General features: G+C 41.3%; 1 long non-coding RNA gene across 2 annotated transcripts in view; it reads right to left on the bottom strand.

The window, feature by feature from the left end:
• Positions 1 to 16,058, bottom strand: part of LOC134169666 (uncharacterized) — a 35,849-nt gene extending 19,791 nt beyond the window's left edge. For both annotated transcript variants that reach the window (XR_009966989.1, XR_009966988.1), the window contains exons 1-2: positions 15,667 to 16,058; positions 4,324 to 4,480 (exon numbers count right to left, since the gene is read on the bottom strand). This is a non-coding gene — a long non-coding RNA (uncharacterized LOC134169666). The remainder of the gene's footprint in view (positions 1 to 4,323; positions 4,481 to 15,666) is intronic.
• Between the last annotated feature and the right edge of the window lie 558 nt (positions 16,059 to 16,616).

The following is a 16,616-nucleotide window of genomic DNA, read 5'->3' as shown; positions in this document are numbered from 1 at the left end:
GAGGGAACAATCCTGACCTGAAGCTGATCAGCTTCAATTCAAATTTTTTATTTCTAGGCTTTATTTTTGCAATGGAACAGTGCAATACTGCAGGTATTCCTAAAGTGATTTTTCCTCTCAATTTTATTCAAATCATCTGTAGCCTAAGGAACATGATAGATATGAGTTATGGCTCCTAGTATTAAAATACCAAAACAAATTATTAGCATATAAAAATTGATATTATCTATTCAGATGCGTAACTTTGAAATATGGTACATAGCACAGTGTGCCTATCTTGAATCATAAAACTTGTCAAAGATACCAAAAGTTTATTGCCTTGGAAGTTTCATGCAGCAACATTGGAACACTTGATTTACGTCTTAACAGCTTTTCATAATTCTTGCAGGCATGCAAGCATTTCACAAGATCTATTTAAACAGAGAAAAAATAATTTAAGAAGACAGAGCAGCTTTTTCTCCTAATCAGGTGAGATAGACGCTCTTTCAAACCACTCTAAGGATCAAGTTTTTCATTTTCCTTCCTATAATTATTTAATACAATAAATCTTTCCACTTAAATTCATTTCATAAACATAATAGTTATTAATGCAACAAAGCAAGCACGTTTTCATAATGGTAATGGACAAGCAAAAAGTGTATTATACCCAAATGATGTAATGACACGTATCTGTTCCACTATCTGTGCAATATAAGGTTGTCAAAGTGATTCTTCCCGTGGCCTCAGGCCCTGTGCCCCCACCAGACCTCTTTCACCATCAGCAGCTACAGCCTGCTCTCCTGGAACACTGACTGCCTGCAGTAGTTTAAAAAACAGTCCAATCTCTTTCACTAATGTAGCTCTGATTGAGTTTTGCTGCATGAGCGAGGGGAAAAATTACAATAGGAAAATTTCTTAATACAATAAAATGTGAAACATGGAAAACAGCAGCAAACACAATGGGCCTTAATAACAAAGCGTCTGGCAATGCAATTTCTATGCAGCTTGCAACATAATCACAGTCTCCCATAACAGCCTCAGCCTGGAGACTACCTTCCATTCACATAACTTTCAGTTGGCTCAGGAAAACCAAAATTCAAACTGCCAGTCTTAAAATGCATATTCTCCAAACGCACTAGTTCAGCTTTTCCTAGCTGTAGACATGCTTCCAAATGAAAGAAGAAGAAAGCTAGAATGTTTTAGGGGGATCTGTTCTAGAGACTATACCTTTTTCTGCAACAATTAAAAAGATGAATTTCCGTTGTCAGTAACTGCAGTGAAAAGTACTGAAAGCTCAACCCTTAATTACAAAGTGAAAAACAAAATGTGGCAATTAACCTTTGTTCATGATAACATCAAAAAGGCGTGGCTGGAGGCTTCCATGTTTGTTACTGAGAAAGAAAATCTTTAGTGTCTGCTGTGAGCTTTTCTCTTGATGCTGATTATGGCTAAAAAAGGGACAGGTATGCTGTTGGCTGCCAGATAAAATGCCATTCATAAAACCAGCAAGTTAGAGGCTACACAAATTCCAATATTTAACATCTTAATACTATGTTAACTTTGTCTGTTTGAAGTGTGCAGACACAGAATGCAGAAGAGTCAAAGCACTGGTATTATTCTCAGATGCAGCCCTTGGCCACCGAACACCACATATGCAGGTTAGTGGGAGCCCCAGGGATACATGGGAGCCAAGTACAAGACAATTTTCAAGTTTCAAATACAAGAGTCTCATGTGAACTAGTGTTTGACACACACACATTTATTTAGGTGCCCAGTAGAGGAAACTGTCTTTTTCCCCATTTTGGTGGAGGTAAAAATGAGGCAGGATAACTTTGAATGAGCTGTTGAAATTCATTTAATAGGTGCTGGGTTCATTGCACTCACATTTATCTGTTAGAATCAAGTGTGCAGGATTGTCTCTACCAACACACCCAGAGCTCCAGCTGAAGAGCATCCCTCACTGCTGGTAACACCAGCAGCCATAAATAATTTCTTTTACTAGGACTTGAACTATAGATAAAAGGCAAGGGACCTCCAACATATCCAAGTATTGCTTGTAAGAACATTACAAGGAAATCAGTGTCCAGGAAGAAATTAAAACTGCCAATATTTATTTCAAGTTATTGAAGCCCCCTGGCTGCAGGAAGGCTCACAGGGACAGAAGCCCTGGGAAGCCAGCTGTCAAAAGTCTCTAAGTCCAGTCTAAGAAGTACTAGACAATGATCTGAAGCTAACTCAAAGTCTTTCACATACATAAGTCACATAAGGTAACAAAACCCTCTCTTTTTATTATAGATTGCATAGCTGCAAAAGTCTTTAAAATTACCAGAACTGCATATTACAGTGCAAAATCATATGTTTATGTTGGATCTGCAAAATGAAATACGCCATCACAAAATATATAAATTTAAGTACTATAAAAGCTAGAAGAATCTCTCAACATCTTTTGTTTTGACATTCTCTTCTAAAAACATTACAGTATTAAAAAAATACCCCACAGGATACACCTCCACCAGAAGATACTCACCAGGAATACCTCCAAGGGATCCCAAGTGTTGTAACAGGCCACGAAGCAACTGGGATAGCTGGAGATGATGGCAACTAATGCCCAGTGCTGCATCTACCCTCTTCTGCTTTAACCCAAGAAGAGCTGCCAAAGGAAACTGGGAATTTCCTCAAAGATCAAGGCATGTTTAACCACTGAGCTTTGGTCTCTGGCCAACTCTTGTTCTTTCAAGCAAAAAACTTTAGCACCAAGCATATGGCAAATGCTGTTTCCCTCCAGATGAATATGTTATCCTATCATTTACAGGAGTGAAATGTACCCAGCCTGTCTCCTCAGTTGGTCACATAATTTCTTTTCTCAGTTACACCACACTGCTAGATATCCGTGCCTCCACACTAAAACAAACTTTTGCAGTAGTGTAATAAAGGTGCGTAAGCAGAGTCCCTGACCTATTTCAAAGGCTAGTGTAAAATCCTGACTATATGATCATTTCAAAAGCTGCTACAAGACTGCCTAATGTTTGGCTGCAATCTACTGCATGTCCATAGCATGGCAGTTGTTCCACCAAGTCTTGTACAAGATTAAAAAAAGGGGGAGAGGGGAAGTGGATGCATCTCTAAAAATATTTTCTCTCAATTCTACAGTTATGCTTGTCATCTGATAAGAAGATTATAGTGATGTTCTGATCCTGCACTATATCGATGTGATCCTATTGCTGACTTCAGGGGCATACATGCACACTTAAGCCAAGATGTGATACAAGCCTTTGTGGGCTTATTTCATACATGAAGTTGTACTTGTCCTGCTTAATATCTTAGAGCATCACAAAGATAACTTATTCATGTAGTAGAGCTTTAAGTTCTTTGAGGTCATGGTGTGCTATATACAGTAAATGTGCAGTATTGCAGTTATTAATAATAAGTAGGCTTGGCATAATTTTGTCCAACCTTTCCCGTTCCCCCTTTTCTGTTGATCTTTGTGACAATTCCTTAAGAAAAGGTAAATACTTCTCTCTTTTTGCAGCATAATCTCCTTATGTTTATTAGCTGTAACTGCAGCTTGGTCACAGTAATTAAAATACACAACCTCTACTTGTTAATGTAGGGAAGAAAAGTAATTTTCACTGTCATCTTTTCAAAACATTTGTTCAAATTGTAGCCACAAAGAATACACACCTGCTAATGTATCAGGTGCCAAAAAAAACCCTCTGTATGACTCAAGAGAAGCAAATGCCAGCTTCATCAGCAATGAATTTGGTTGATAAACCAAAAATCTGTCATAGTAAAAGCCAACATTTATTTTTCCTAATATACAATAAATTGTAGTATGATAAATATAACATTTTCCTTAATATCAAAAAAGCATCCTTTCTGTCCTATAGGGACTCTAACAGCAGGGGTCCTGGGGCCACTGGCACTGCTGGCTGCAGGGTCAGCATCAACATGTGTGCAAAGAAACCCATGGCTGTACCAGAGGCTGATTAACAAAGAGCCTCCCCCCAAAACCCTTGTTTTCTTACCCTTACAACAGCCACAAAGTTACTCAATCAACTGACATTTCTTGGAATGCAAGTCAAAATGAAGATGACAGAAGTGTCAGAGTAAATTAACAAACCAATTAAACCAAACTTTTGTCTGAAGGAGGCAATGGGACCTAAACAAATCAGAGTTTAAGCATACTCCCTAATTTGTTCACATTTATTTACCGCTAAATATAAGGTCAACTTCAATGCAAAGATTTAAGAAATGCAAAATAAAAGGATTTTTATCATTTGGTTGGACTCAGGAGGCTTTATTTGTTGACACGAACTGTAGCAACACACAACAATCATCAATTACCTCCTGGGTCACACTGCATTTTCCGTCCTTTTAGGTAAAGTCTTGAGATCACTGATTGCATGAATCAAAGCACCAGAGCATCACTGCTACCTCCAAGCCGCCGCACACCAGGCTGCTGGATGGGATGGTGATGAATGGATCTGTTCTCAGTGTGCTCCTAGGGGACAGGAGAAACCAAGGAAATTGGTGAATGTTAAGTATTTTTCTAAATGGCTGCCAAGTCACTTCCAGAGTGCAAGTAATGAGTTTCTATTTTATTTTGCATTCAACCTGAACGGTGGTGAACCCAATGCTGAAAATATGTGAAAGCCCATCTAATCCTGGGGGGTACATGTGAATCATTGTTTAAAATCCCATTGGAACCAAGCAAAAGCTTAACGATTATCCTATAGCATATCTTGTCCTTCCATTAGCCTCTGAGCTCAAAGTGTGCTTATTTCAAACAAAACAAACAAAAAAAGCTATAATTTGAGACTTAGAAATTAAACTTATTTGAAATCATGTATTTTGTGTTATCCATTAATTTGGATTACGTAAAACACTAATTTTTTTTTCAAATACTCAAGGACATTTAGGAGCAGGTACATAAAACCCCCCAAACAAACAGATCACATGCCTCTTCTCTTGGGCAAGGAATGGGATACACAGAGAAAAATTAACATGAGCTACAAACTAAAGATCCAAGACCTGTGCAGTCCCATAGATTCATTTTACAGGACTAATTAGATGATGTTAGCTGGCACTTCCAAAGCCAGCATGGCAGCTATATACATCCTGGTGAGATATGCAACACAGCAACAAGAGAAGCTGTCAAAATGCCAGATGCATTTGAGACTCCCTTGACACAATGCAATACCAAATTCTCTCTTCCTCCGTATATACCTCAATTGCCGAAGTGAGCAGCTCCAGCGCTGGCACAATTGATGCATGGGGGGTGTTCCCAAACTGCAGCTCATGCAACAGCAGCTGAGGAAACCCTAGTGGGGCTGGAGCAATAGCGGGCAAGCCCCTAACACCTATAAAAGAAGCTCTTAGGAAGCACTAGTGACCAGGTTGGGCGTATGGACAGTATGGATGGCAGCAGTGAGCACACCCATGGGAGATACACCCCTGTAGAGGAACATCTCTAACTAGTGACAGGGGTCTGAGAGGAGGCCAGTAGGTTGAGGACTATCAGGGAGCCCATGTGAGAGAGAGGCAGACTACAGGAATTGCACCCTGCTTTCCTTGAGACAGAGCCCATACACAGACAAGACGTGACATGGAGGACTCCCTATCCTCTCTCCACCTGGCTGAACATGGTGACTTAAACAGTAGGGCAATGGTGACAAGTTCCTGCCTGGCGCAGCAGTCGCATCTCCTCTGTGACCACCCCACCTTCCCAAATGCCCTTGAACAATAAGTATGAGGCTATGCATGTGGAACCAAGCAATTACAGGAACGATAACAACAATGAAACGAAAGAGGGTCTGATTCTTGGTGAAGTAAGGAGAGGGGGAGGATCATCAGAACCTCTACCTTGGACAAAGGAGTCCAGGAAGCCTGGACATTCCTCAAGAAGGAAACCCTGAGGCATAGGAGTAAGTTATCCTCCTGTACTGAAATATGAGCAGGCAGGGAATAAGACTGGTCTGGATTAACAGAGAGCTTTGGCTGGAACTCAGGAAAAAAAGGAAAGTTTATGACACAAGTCTTATGAGGAACAGCTGAGGGAAGTGGGGTTGCTGATCCTGGAGAAAAGGAGGTTCAGAGGGGACCTTATTGTTCTCTACAACTACCTGAAAGGAAGTTGTAGCAAGGTGGGGGCCAGTCTCTTTTCCCAAGTAATAAGTGACAGGACAAAAGAAAATGGCCTCAAATTTTACTGGGGGAGGTTTAGATTGGATATTAGGAAAAATGTGTTCACCAAAATGGTTGTCAAGCATTGGAACAGGCTGCCCATGGCAGTGGTGAAGTCACCATTCCTGAAGGGATTTAAAACGTTTTGATGTGGCACTTAGGGACATGGTTTAGTGCTGGACTTGGCAGTGCTGGGTTCACAGTTGGACCTGATGATCTTAAAGGTCTTTTCCAACTTAAATGATTCTATGATTCATATCACTAATGTCAGTTATGAAATGTTTACAGGGAAGGGTGAAAGACCACCAATTTGCTGAGGAAATCAGAGGTTATCACAGGCCACCTTTCTGACAAAAAGATTGATCCTTAACAAGAAAGAGAAGCTGCCTTTTGCTATGGCTTTGATCAGTGAGGACTCATGTATAATTTAACAGTGCTGTGGCTAATAGCAACGAGAAATAATTTACTCCTCTTTTAATGGATAAGTACTCCTCTCTCTTTTCTCAGCATACTAGAAGAGCTTCTAGCAAGTGATCACTCCTGCTTGGATCAGGCATCACCCATTCCCTAGCACCACTGATGTGGAGGGAGCTTGCTCAGACTCACTGGGAGCAGCAGGACAACATGGGAATACTGAGTGCTGCTGGCAAATGCTTGTATTGCCCTCCCCAAACATATTCCCTAGGGTTTCTGGAAGAATTATACCTCTATTAAAATAATCAGAAGAAATAACAAACTGAGCTCCTAATCCTTCCCACCACACGCCAGCAGGTGATGTACCTTCCTTCCCCTCCATGAACACTGCAGTAAGCAGCGTGACTCTTGGGAAGATTTTCTTGATTCATTTTTGTCAACATGCAGATAACTTTCCTACTTTGGGGTAGAAACAACCTCTGGAACTGCACATGGGGCAGTGATGTACCTGGATGCACAAAGCCAGTGGCTATCCCGCGTGCCACGCAATACTGCTGGCAGGGAGCTTCAGGAACACAATATATTCTAACAATTCTCACAGACTTTTGCCTTAAGAAGCTTATGAGAAAATGGCTGTTTCTTTATAGAAACAAAACATGTCACCTGAGAAGATAAATTCTGTTAGGCGATGAAATGTCCTTCATTTCAATATTAAAAACAGATTTCCAGCAGGTTTTTTCACAGCATGTCTTTTTGGTGGTGCGATAGCTTTCATTCTTTCTTTGCTCCTAATGATGAAATAAAGTTTGCAGTTCCCGAGATATTAAAGTTAAGCAGATAAAGACACAGACCTAAGTTGGGGGATTGTGCAGTTTTGTGGCTGTGATCATATAATAAGATGCAGAAATGCACAGCAACTTAAGAAAGCAGTGTTAATGAAGGAAAAGGCCAAAGCTCTGTGAGTGCTCCCATTGTCCATGGCTGAGGTTAGTACCACAAAAACTTACTACCACCTATAATAAATAGAAATAATGCCATAGAATCATATCATAGAATGGTTTGGGTTGGAAGGGAACTTAAAGCTCATCCAGTTCCAACCCTCTGCCATGGACAGGGACACATTCCACTAGACCAGCTTGCTAAAAGCCCCATCCAACCTGGCCCTGAACACTTCCAGGTATGGGACAGCTCCAGCTTCTCTGGGCAGCCTGTGCCAGCTCCTCAGCACCTGCACAGCAAAAAACTTCCTAATGATCTATATAATGATGTGGGTATGCACCTGGCTTTTTGTAAAATACCTCTTTGGAACATGATCAAAAGAAGCTTCAATTAAAGAAAAAAAAGCCCAAAACAACTGTCTTTTATATCGGTGTTACTGGGATCTTGCGTTTGTGCAACACTGGGGATACAGTGCCCTGGAGGAGGACAGGAAGCTTGATCATTTCAGGCAAGGATGAGAATTTGTCCACAAGTGTCCCTGGATACTCTTTTATACATTCCCCCTTTTGGCAGGGGATACAAAACAAGCCACCAGGAAGGTGAACACCTGCCTCAGTGCCCAGTGTTCTCAAGCCAGTGCAGCCCTAGCCCCACACCCAGCCACAGCAGCACCCAGCCCTCCCCACTGAAGCCTGCTGCATGCCCTGCTCTTTCCACTAAGCCTGGCCTTCATGGCTTTTCCAGCACCAGTGCACACCCCAGCTCTGCTCAGCTAATCCAGCTTGCCTGGCAGAGTGACTACACCCTGAGCTGCTCAAATCTAACAGAAAGACCAGTGCTTGTCAGAGCTTGGGAAAATCAGAGCCCCCAGCCGAGGAGGTGAATCCTCAAGGAGACTTGCGGAAATGTTGCTCCCCTTGAGCCTTGGCAATGGGCTTTCAGTGATGTGAGCAGTCACTAGGTCACAGCATGGAAACGCTGCTCAAACTGGAACAGCGTTAGAGCTAAAATTCATTTAAATTCATTACTTCTTTATTATTATTATTATTTTAAAGGAAGTATTTGGAGTTAATACGCTTAAATGTTATTGCTTCTTCCCAGACATGAGGTGTTTCAGTATAAAAGTCACCAGGTGGCTTTTGAGCCCGTATGACTGAAGAGAGAGATACCCTCTACCAAGAGATCAGGGCATCCTGGAAGAGCTACACAAAGGCCAATGTCTCTTTTGCCTTGGAAACTGTATGCAGCAAACACCTACATAAAGATGAATATTATTATGCCATGCTATGCTGGGTATTTCCACTGAGGATATAGAAGCTTTGTTTTCAATTCTACTTGTAATGACATAGTCAAGACTGCTACCAAGTACAAAACCACAAAACCTAGTTGGAGTATATTCTAAGGTTTATCAACAAAGTCACATTATCTCAAGTTAACATCTCATTAAAAGCACATAATTCACTTAACCCTTACACTCCTAGATGCTGTAGGAAAGGCACAGTCTATTTCTTGCTATTTGAGAATAAATTCCAGTCCTAGAACTCATTATGCAACCTATTTTTCAATAAATAGGGTTTTCATGCTACACTAACACACAGCAGGGTCAGAAAAAATAACCCTCATTTATTTCACCATGGGGAAAAAGCCACAGACTGAAACTCACCCTAGCTCTATCATCATTATACGCATTTTAGCAAATGTATTTGAGATGCTATGCAAGTTCTTTATTCAGGAAACAACATGACAGTCTCTCTTACTGATGGCTATGCAGCATCTCACCACAGGCGCCAAGCTCCCAATACGAGTTCTCAGACTCCATGAGGCTGTCTTCTTAATTACTTCACTAATATCTTGATTCAGATTAAAATTGTTGTAAAACATCTATTGTCTATATAAAAGGAAAAGTTATGCACTTCTATTCACATCTTAGGCATCAAATGTAGGTGCACATGCATGAAGAAGAGCAAGACCCCCATCAGCTTGTGGACTAGCAAAGGATCACAAAAAACAAGAGAATTTGATGATCTAGATCTGATGGAATTCATCAATACAGTCAGCACAAATGGCTATAAAACCATTTTACTTATGGATGCTTCTTTTCAATTTACTGGCTGGTAAGACAGGATGTGTAAATGCTGCTATCTTCTGTCCTTTTCATAAAATCACAGACTGGTTTGGGTTGGAAGTGACCTTAAAGCTCATGCAGTTCCAACGCCCCTGCCATGGGCAGGGACACCTTCTGCTAGACCAGGTTGCTCCAAGCTGCGTCCAACCTGGCCTTGAACGCTGCCAGGGATGGGGCAGCCACAGCTTCTCTGGGCACCGTGTGGCAGTGCCTCACCATCCTCACAGCAAAGAATTTCTTCCTAACATCTAATCTAAATCTATTCTCTCTAGTTCAAATCCATTCCCCCTTGTTCTATTCCTACCTGCCCTTGTAAAAAGTCCCTCTTGAGCTTTCTTGTTGGCCACTTTAGGCACTGAAAGTTGCTTTAATGTCTCCCTGGAGACTTTTCTTCTCCTGGCTGAATAAGCCCAACTTTCTCAGCCTGTCTCCATAGGAGAGGTGTTCCAGCCCTCTGAGAATCTTTGCAGCATCCTCTAGATTTGCTCCAATGGGTCCACATCCTTCTTATGCTGGGTGTCCCAGCTGGAAGCACTACTGATAGGGGCTCTTACAAGAGTGGAGTAGAGGGGGAAGAATCTGTAGAATTTCTCATATGCAGAAAGTAAATCCCATGCTGACTCAACTAGCCACACCACTGCAATGTTTGGTAAGGCATCACTTTATGCACCAGTGTCATTCAGCTGTGAGAGTGAGTATCACCAGGAGAGACCCCAGGCAGGCCTTAGCAGGATAACCAACAGCCTCAGACATTCTCCCTACCAGTGAAACAGAAACAATTCCATTTTCTTTTTAAAGTAAATAAATGAAACCCAGCTCTCCATATTTCACAATATACATATACACCCAAAACAAATAGCTCGCAGCAGTCTTGTGGATCTTTCACTGGATTTTTCCTTTCATACCGAGAAGATTCAGAAAGTTCTAATTGAAACAAAATCTGAAAATAATGTCGGAACAACTGGCAAAGTATTTACTATTCATTAGAAATAATTCACTCAGTTTGAGCTGTTGCAAGGGTCCCACTGTTATTTGCCTCACCCACAGTAGATGCTATCACAAGGAAAGGCTGATCATATGGACAAGCAGCACATAATTTTCTTCTCATCTGATCCTCAAACTTAGCAATTTTCTCTTTTATAACATTTTATGGAGAGGAAAGAAGATGATAAGTAGGGGAAAGAATCGGTAACAGAGAAGATAATAGTAAAAAGAGTCAGGAAAGAGGTGATATATAATTTACTATGAACAGCAGCGGTGGCACAAAGACTTCAGGAATTACATAGACAAAGCACGAACAAAATCTACATTCTCAATATAGAAATTTTCTTGCATTTTGTGTCCTTTCTTTCCACTTATTTTGGAATATATATTTTAAGGATTCATTTTAATAAAAGAAAAATATCTTCCTTTATAGAAGTACATGTTCTTCTGGCTAAAGTGATACTGTCTGGACATTTGATGCAACAGTTCAATAGGTTTTGGCAATGCAGGAAGGCATAACATGGTAGAGAAATGAGACAGAAATAAGAAGTGTTTAACAAAAGTTAGTCTTAATTCAAAGTTTTGTACAATCTACTATATTTGATATGTATATGAAATGATAATAACGAAAAACAAAATAAATACAAAACAACAGACAAAATAAAAATACTGTTGTTTCCTTTGGCATCACCTGTAGTATGACATGTGAATTGAAACTGGTATGGCACTATTTGGTAGCCACAGGGTATCAGAAATAGGACTGCTAGTTGGTTAGTTCTTTTTAGAGGAAATTTTCACACAATGCTGTAATTCTGAACAGCTTCAGCCTGTTAGGATGAGCCACAGATATATCCAGAGACTCTTTCACCACTAAGGTTTTCACAGCCGTGTGGGGATCTGGGAGAGATTTTTGTGTTATTTTTGTAAAATAAGAATAATTAAAAAAAATTTATAAGAAAATAACTGCAGTGGAAGATATTTCATCTTTCTAAACACAATGAGGAACCTAAACAAAACTACAGAAACATAAACTTTGCCTTATTCCCTAAACTCTCCTTCCTTAATTCTGTTATGAGTGTATGGGTGAAACTAATATTTCTTACTCAACGTAACTCCATTTACTGCTTTTTTTTACAGCTGAAAACTGCATCAAAGCTGGATCACACCCTCTCCCTATCTTTAGTCAGCCACATCCACCTCTCATCTTCCTTCTTGTGGCTACTGCAAACAAGAAGCAACATTATTTCCAACAGTGAAAAGAATATACTTTCAGAAATAACTTCACTGCATATTTGTCAGGTGAATATCCCACACAAACAGCTTTTGTGGCACAACCACAAACCATTAAGCAGGCAAGTGCAAAGCCCTCCTGCTCCTTCTGCCCTTCCACTGATGCTCAGGGTGGGTTTGTCTCTGCAGGAGAAAACACATTCCCCTTCTCTGGCTGACTCCAAACAAGTGTTCACACAACAGCAAGGGCGAGGTTGTAAGCTTTGTTGTAAAATGACTGTATGTGAAACAAGGAATGACAGCATGTGATGGGATGCTGGTAAGATCTCATTACCTGTGAGACCTGAGAAAAACCTCCTTTGACTTGTCAAGCTCTAATAAAATATTTTTTGTTGACAGCCTTCTACTGTCGTTCCTCTGGCACCAAGACTCCTGTTATCTGATCCCAGTATTCACAGCGGGAGCAAGGATAGGACTTCCCATCAACTTCATGGTTCCTAACCAAGGTTTTGTCCTTGTTGATGTCTTCCCTGACAAAAAAACTGCTTGAGGTTGTGCAGTTTGGGATCTTCCCAAAAACCATCTTCCAGTCTGAAAGCTGTAAGGCCTGGATTGACATCAGAACCCCTTTTTTTTAAAAATCACATTAAAAAAGAGCTTACATTTTCAGAAAGGTTTCCAGAACATGCGTCTAAATTAGCTTCTTTGAATGGCATTCAAGCAGATCTTTCCACTCGAACCATACAAAGTGCTTATGAAGCTGAGCCTCCTGGTTTTGATACATTAAGACCAGCAGTGTAACTAGACCTGGAGCTCTTTAAATTATCCAAGGTGCAGGGAATGAGATCTGAAGCTAAAAGCAACCTCCAAAAACATGCACACAATAGCTTGCTAAGAAGTGAAAATAAATACAAATATTCCAATTACCATTGCTGCACTCATTTCCAGTCTCCAAAGACACCTAGCACGACCATCCCTTTCCCTCTGAATAGCTGATCAGCAGATTAAAATACTTTCATTATACTCCTTTTGTTTGAACAGGAACAATTGTGGCGATCTCTCAAAGCCTGCAGCTGAGGAACAATATCAGAGAAATGCCACACAGAAAATCTGTCAATAGGATCATTTCCAACTTATCTGAATATTTCTTCAATTTCCCTGTTAATACAAAATAAATAAAGAACACTTGCTTGCTAAATTCATGTACACTGACTGGGAAAGAAGAGGTAAGAGGAGGTGGGGAGAGAGGAGAGTGTTGCCTGAAGTAACAGGATATTCTTCAGGGATTTCTGAGATCACTGTTTTGCCGATTTCCCACCCTGACTTCCCAAGGGGACAAGGGAATTTCTGCAGTACAATCATCACTGAGAACCAAGATGTCTATCTATAGTTTTTGTAATTGAAACACCACAGCAAAATAGTTACTTCCCTACTCAGTAAAGAGTGAGTCTTACTTTGAGAAAGAAGGTGAAGCCGATCCAGGACATGCTTTGGCCAATCATGAAAACAAACCTTAATGAACCAAAGAAGAAACTGCACGCAGATCCCATTGAGAGCGTTTATGCAGCTCTGATTTCCACAGTGCAAGCCCCATGCAGATGGTGTGAGGGTGTGTCGTGGTTTAAGCTCAGTCAGCCACACACCCGCTCTCTCCCTCTCCCTCTTCCTCCCTCCCACTCCCAGAGCAATGGGGAGGAGAATCAGAAGAATGTAACTCCCACGGGTTGAAATAAGAACAGTTCAGTAACTAAGGTATAACACAAACCACTGCTGCTGCCACCAATAATAATAATGATAAGGGAAATAACAAGGGAAGAGACTACAACTGCTCACAACCTGCCAATCGATACCCAGCCCGACCCTAGCAGTGAACTAGCCCTTCTAGGTAACTGCCCCATTCTACAGCCTGAGCATGCCGTGCTGTGGTATGGAATACCTCTTTGGCTAGTTTGGGTCAGGTGTCCTGTCTCTGCTTCCTCCTGGCTTCCCCTCCTCCCTAGCAGAGCATGAGACTCAGAAAGTCCTTGGTCAGACTAAACATTTGAGCAGTAACTAAAAACACCGGTGCTATCAGTGCTGTTCCCAGGCTGAAAGTCAAAAATACAGTACTGCACCAGCTACTAAGAAGGAGAAAAATGACTGGTACTGCTGAACCCAGGACAGGGTGTGCTGGGCTTGCTTTGAAAACCTGAAAGGTGCACTCCCTTTTTCGCCCTGCAAGCTGTGGAGATGGAGGACCACAGGGGATGGAGAACAACGTGCCATGGGGTAAGCACAAGTGTCAGCACCTGTGCTGCCCCAAGACCCCAGAATCCTGACAGCCTCAGGGAAGCCATGTCCCCCAAGGGCAAACCTGGTGCCGGGCTTTCAGACCCCAGTGAAACAAAGCCCAAGGTTTCCTATGCAAAAGTGCAGGTACAAGCTGCTGGTGCAGCAGCAACTGTACTCACAGCCTGAAAGAGATGTGATCTCCAGTGGCCTGGCAATTGACCTCTGGATGCAAAAGTCATCTGGAAAAAGGCTCTCCACAAAAGCATCCAGACCCATTACAGTAGCTGATCCCACTAAATTCATCTGAAATATATCTGCTGTTTTCTTTTTTCTTTCTAGATGCTTGCACCAGACTTGCAGGGAGATGTACTTTCAAAATTCAAGTTCATGCTGCTTTAAGGTTTTCTTTCAAATCTTAGCCATACAACTTCAAGCCTCATTAAGTTACAATATATAGGTTTTCAGTGAACTCAGCTGGTAAATACCGGCATGTTTCTGTGTTCCCAAGGGAAAAAAAAAAGAGATTTTCTACATGACTACAAGTTGCAGATGTAAAAAGTCCCAACAAAACATAAACCCAAACATTTCCCAGAGAGAACCAGCATGCTCTTTTTTAACATATGAAAAATCATTACAATCAAATCCTATTGTAAAATGCACTTCGGAATTTGTTTCATCAGCTTTATTACCTATACATCCGGGATATTTTTATTTTTCCCCAAGTAGAAGCAAGTACCTAAATGAGAAGAAAATTGATGATATACAGCAAGCAAGTGGTTATGAAAAATAAGAGACCAAAATTTATCTCTATTGTTACTATACAGTGAAACTCATGTACCATAAACTGATACTGTAATGGAATAAATCAGAATGGTACCAATGATCATAATCCTTATTCTTCATGGTACAGACTAGAAATCAGGATTCAGGATCCCATTTTTCTTGGCATTATAAGAAGCAGAGCAGGGGAGACAGCTGGCGAGCTAATAACCTGTGTGACAGACAGAATGCTACGAGAAGGAAAAACAGAGAGGCAAAGGTTGAGAGATGGGGACAGCAAAATAACAGGGAGCAGAAGTTAGAGCTTGTCGTTTACCTAACTAGTGCCAGAGGGGCGAGCTGTGGCCATCAGAGCACAGCGAGATTTCAAAAGGGATTTAAAGGTTAACATAACAGCTTACATAAATGATTGGGACTTTTTTCCCTGCTCACAGGGTGGTGTAACACATGAAGAGAGATGAGACATGCAGGCACAGAGGTGACAGGAAGCACTGGCAGAATAAGACACAGTATGGAGAGAAGATTTTTCAACCACTTCTGGGAAGAAAGGGGTAGGATGCGATCAACAGGGAGGTCTGCTTCCAGCAATACATTTACTGCACTTGAAAGGGGAGGAAATACATATGGTCTGGATGAGGGTCAAAACAGCCTGGAAATATTCCTCTTGGGTGGAGCTCAGAGACAGTTAAACTGTGCAGGCGAGGTGAAGATCAAGGTGAAATGCCAGAAAGAGCATCTGGTGCGTAGTTGCATGGAGTTACCTGGGGCAGTACAGCTGGATGGAAGTCAAAGAACAGATTAATGCTCCTAAGGACTGAACAGGCTGAAGCAAGCCAGACCCTGGACTGACATGCAAAGGAGCAAGATTTATGTTGGCATTTCTAGGAAGAAAAAGGCTACAAGATAAATCCAGAGCTCGTTACATGATAGAGAATCCACACAGGAAAAAATGAGAACCCACACAGGAAAAAAATGCTTCTCATTGCCTTATTAATGCAACTGCTTTAATCAACAGTTGCTCAAAGGCCAGGAACCCATTCTGTCAAATGTTATTCATATGTCATTATTCATTCATATACCCAAACTGAGATAGGAACTAAGAAAAATTTCAGGATAAGCAGTCTCACTGAAAGGCAATATACAATAATTCTTAAATATGTGTAATCTTTTAATGAATTAAGGGGTTTTATATATTTATTTAGTATTTTTTTTAGTATGTAGACATGCCACTTGGAAGAGACATAGCTATCAGTGGTAAATAAGTAGTAGAAACTGTTTTACCTGCCAAACACCTAGGGTCAATCCTCACTCTCACAACTCTCATCCAGCAGCGTGCATTAGCTTCACATCTTCATCCTTACCTGTTCTACTTTATGAAGGCATTCACTTGAGATACAGCTTACGATCAGAGGACGTAGAGATGTGTTGTTCACCGAGACTCCTGTGCTTACAATACACTTGACCCCAATGAACAGTTACTATGAAAAACAAGCCTAGTAAGAGGGAACATTTCTCTACTTGCATAAATAAAGCAATAATACAGTAGAAACTGACTCATAAGCTGAGGATTGCATGTGCTTTGGCTGCAGCATCTGTCTCGCTGTCCTAACAAGGTCAAGGCTGCATTGAGAGCATCCCGGCCTGGCAGTGCTAGGCAGGTCTGGCTGCCAAGCCCGCATGGGCAGCAGGACATGGCCTGGCAGCCCCCAGC

The sequence above is a fragment of the Pezoporus occidentalis genome, unplaced genomic scaffold, assembly GCF_034315485.1.
Source record: "Pezoporus occidentalis ecotype Australia unplaced genomic scaffold, CSIRO_AGI_Poc_V1 ctg35, whole genome shotgun sequence".
In the NCBI taxonomy this organism is placed as follows: Eukaryota; Metazoa; Chordata; class Aves; order Psittaciformes; family Psittacidae; genus Pezoporus; species Pezoporus occidentalis.
The sequence above is the reverse complement of the archived record's forward strand: the minus strand, read 5'-3'. Positions and strand labels throughout refer to the sequence as shown.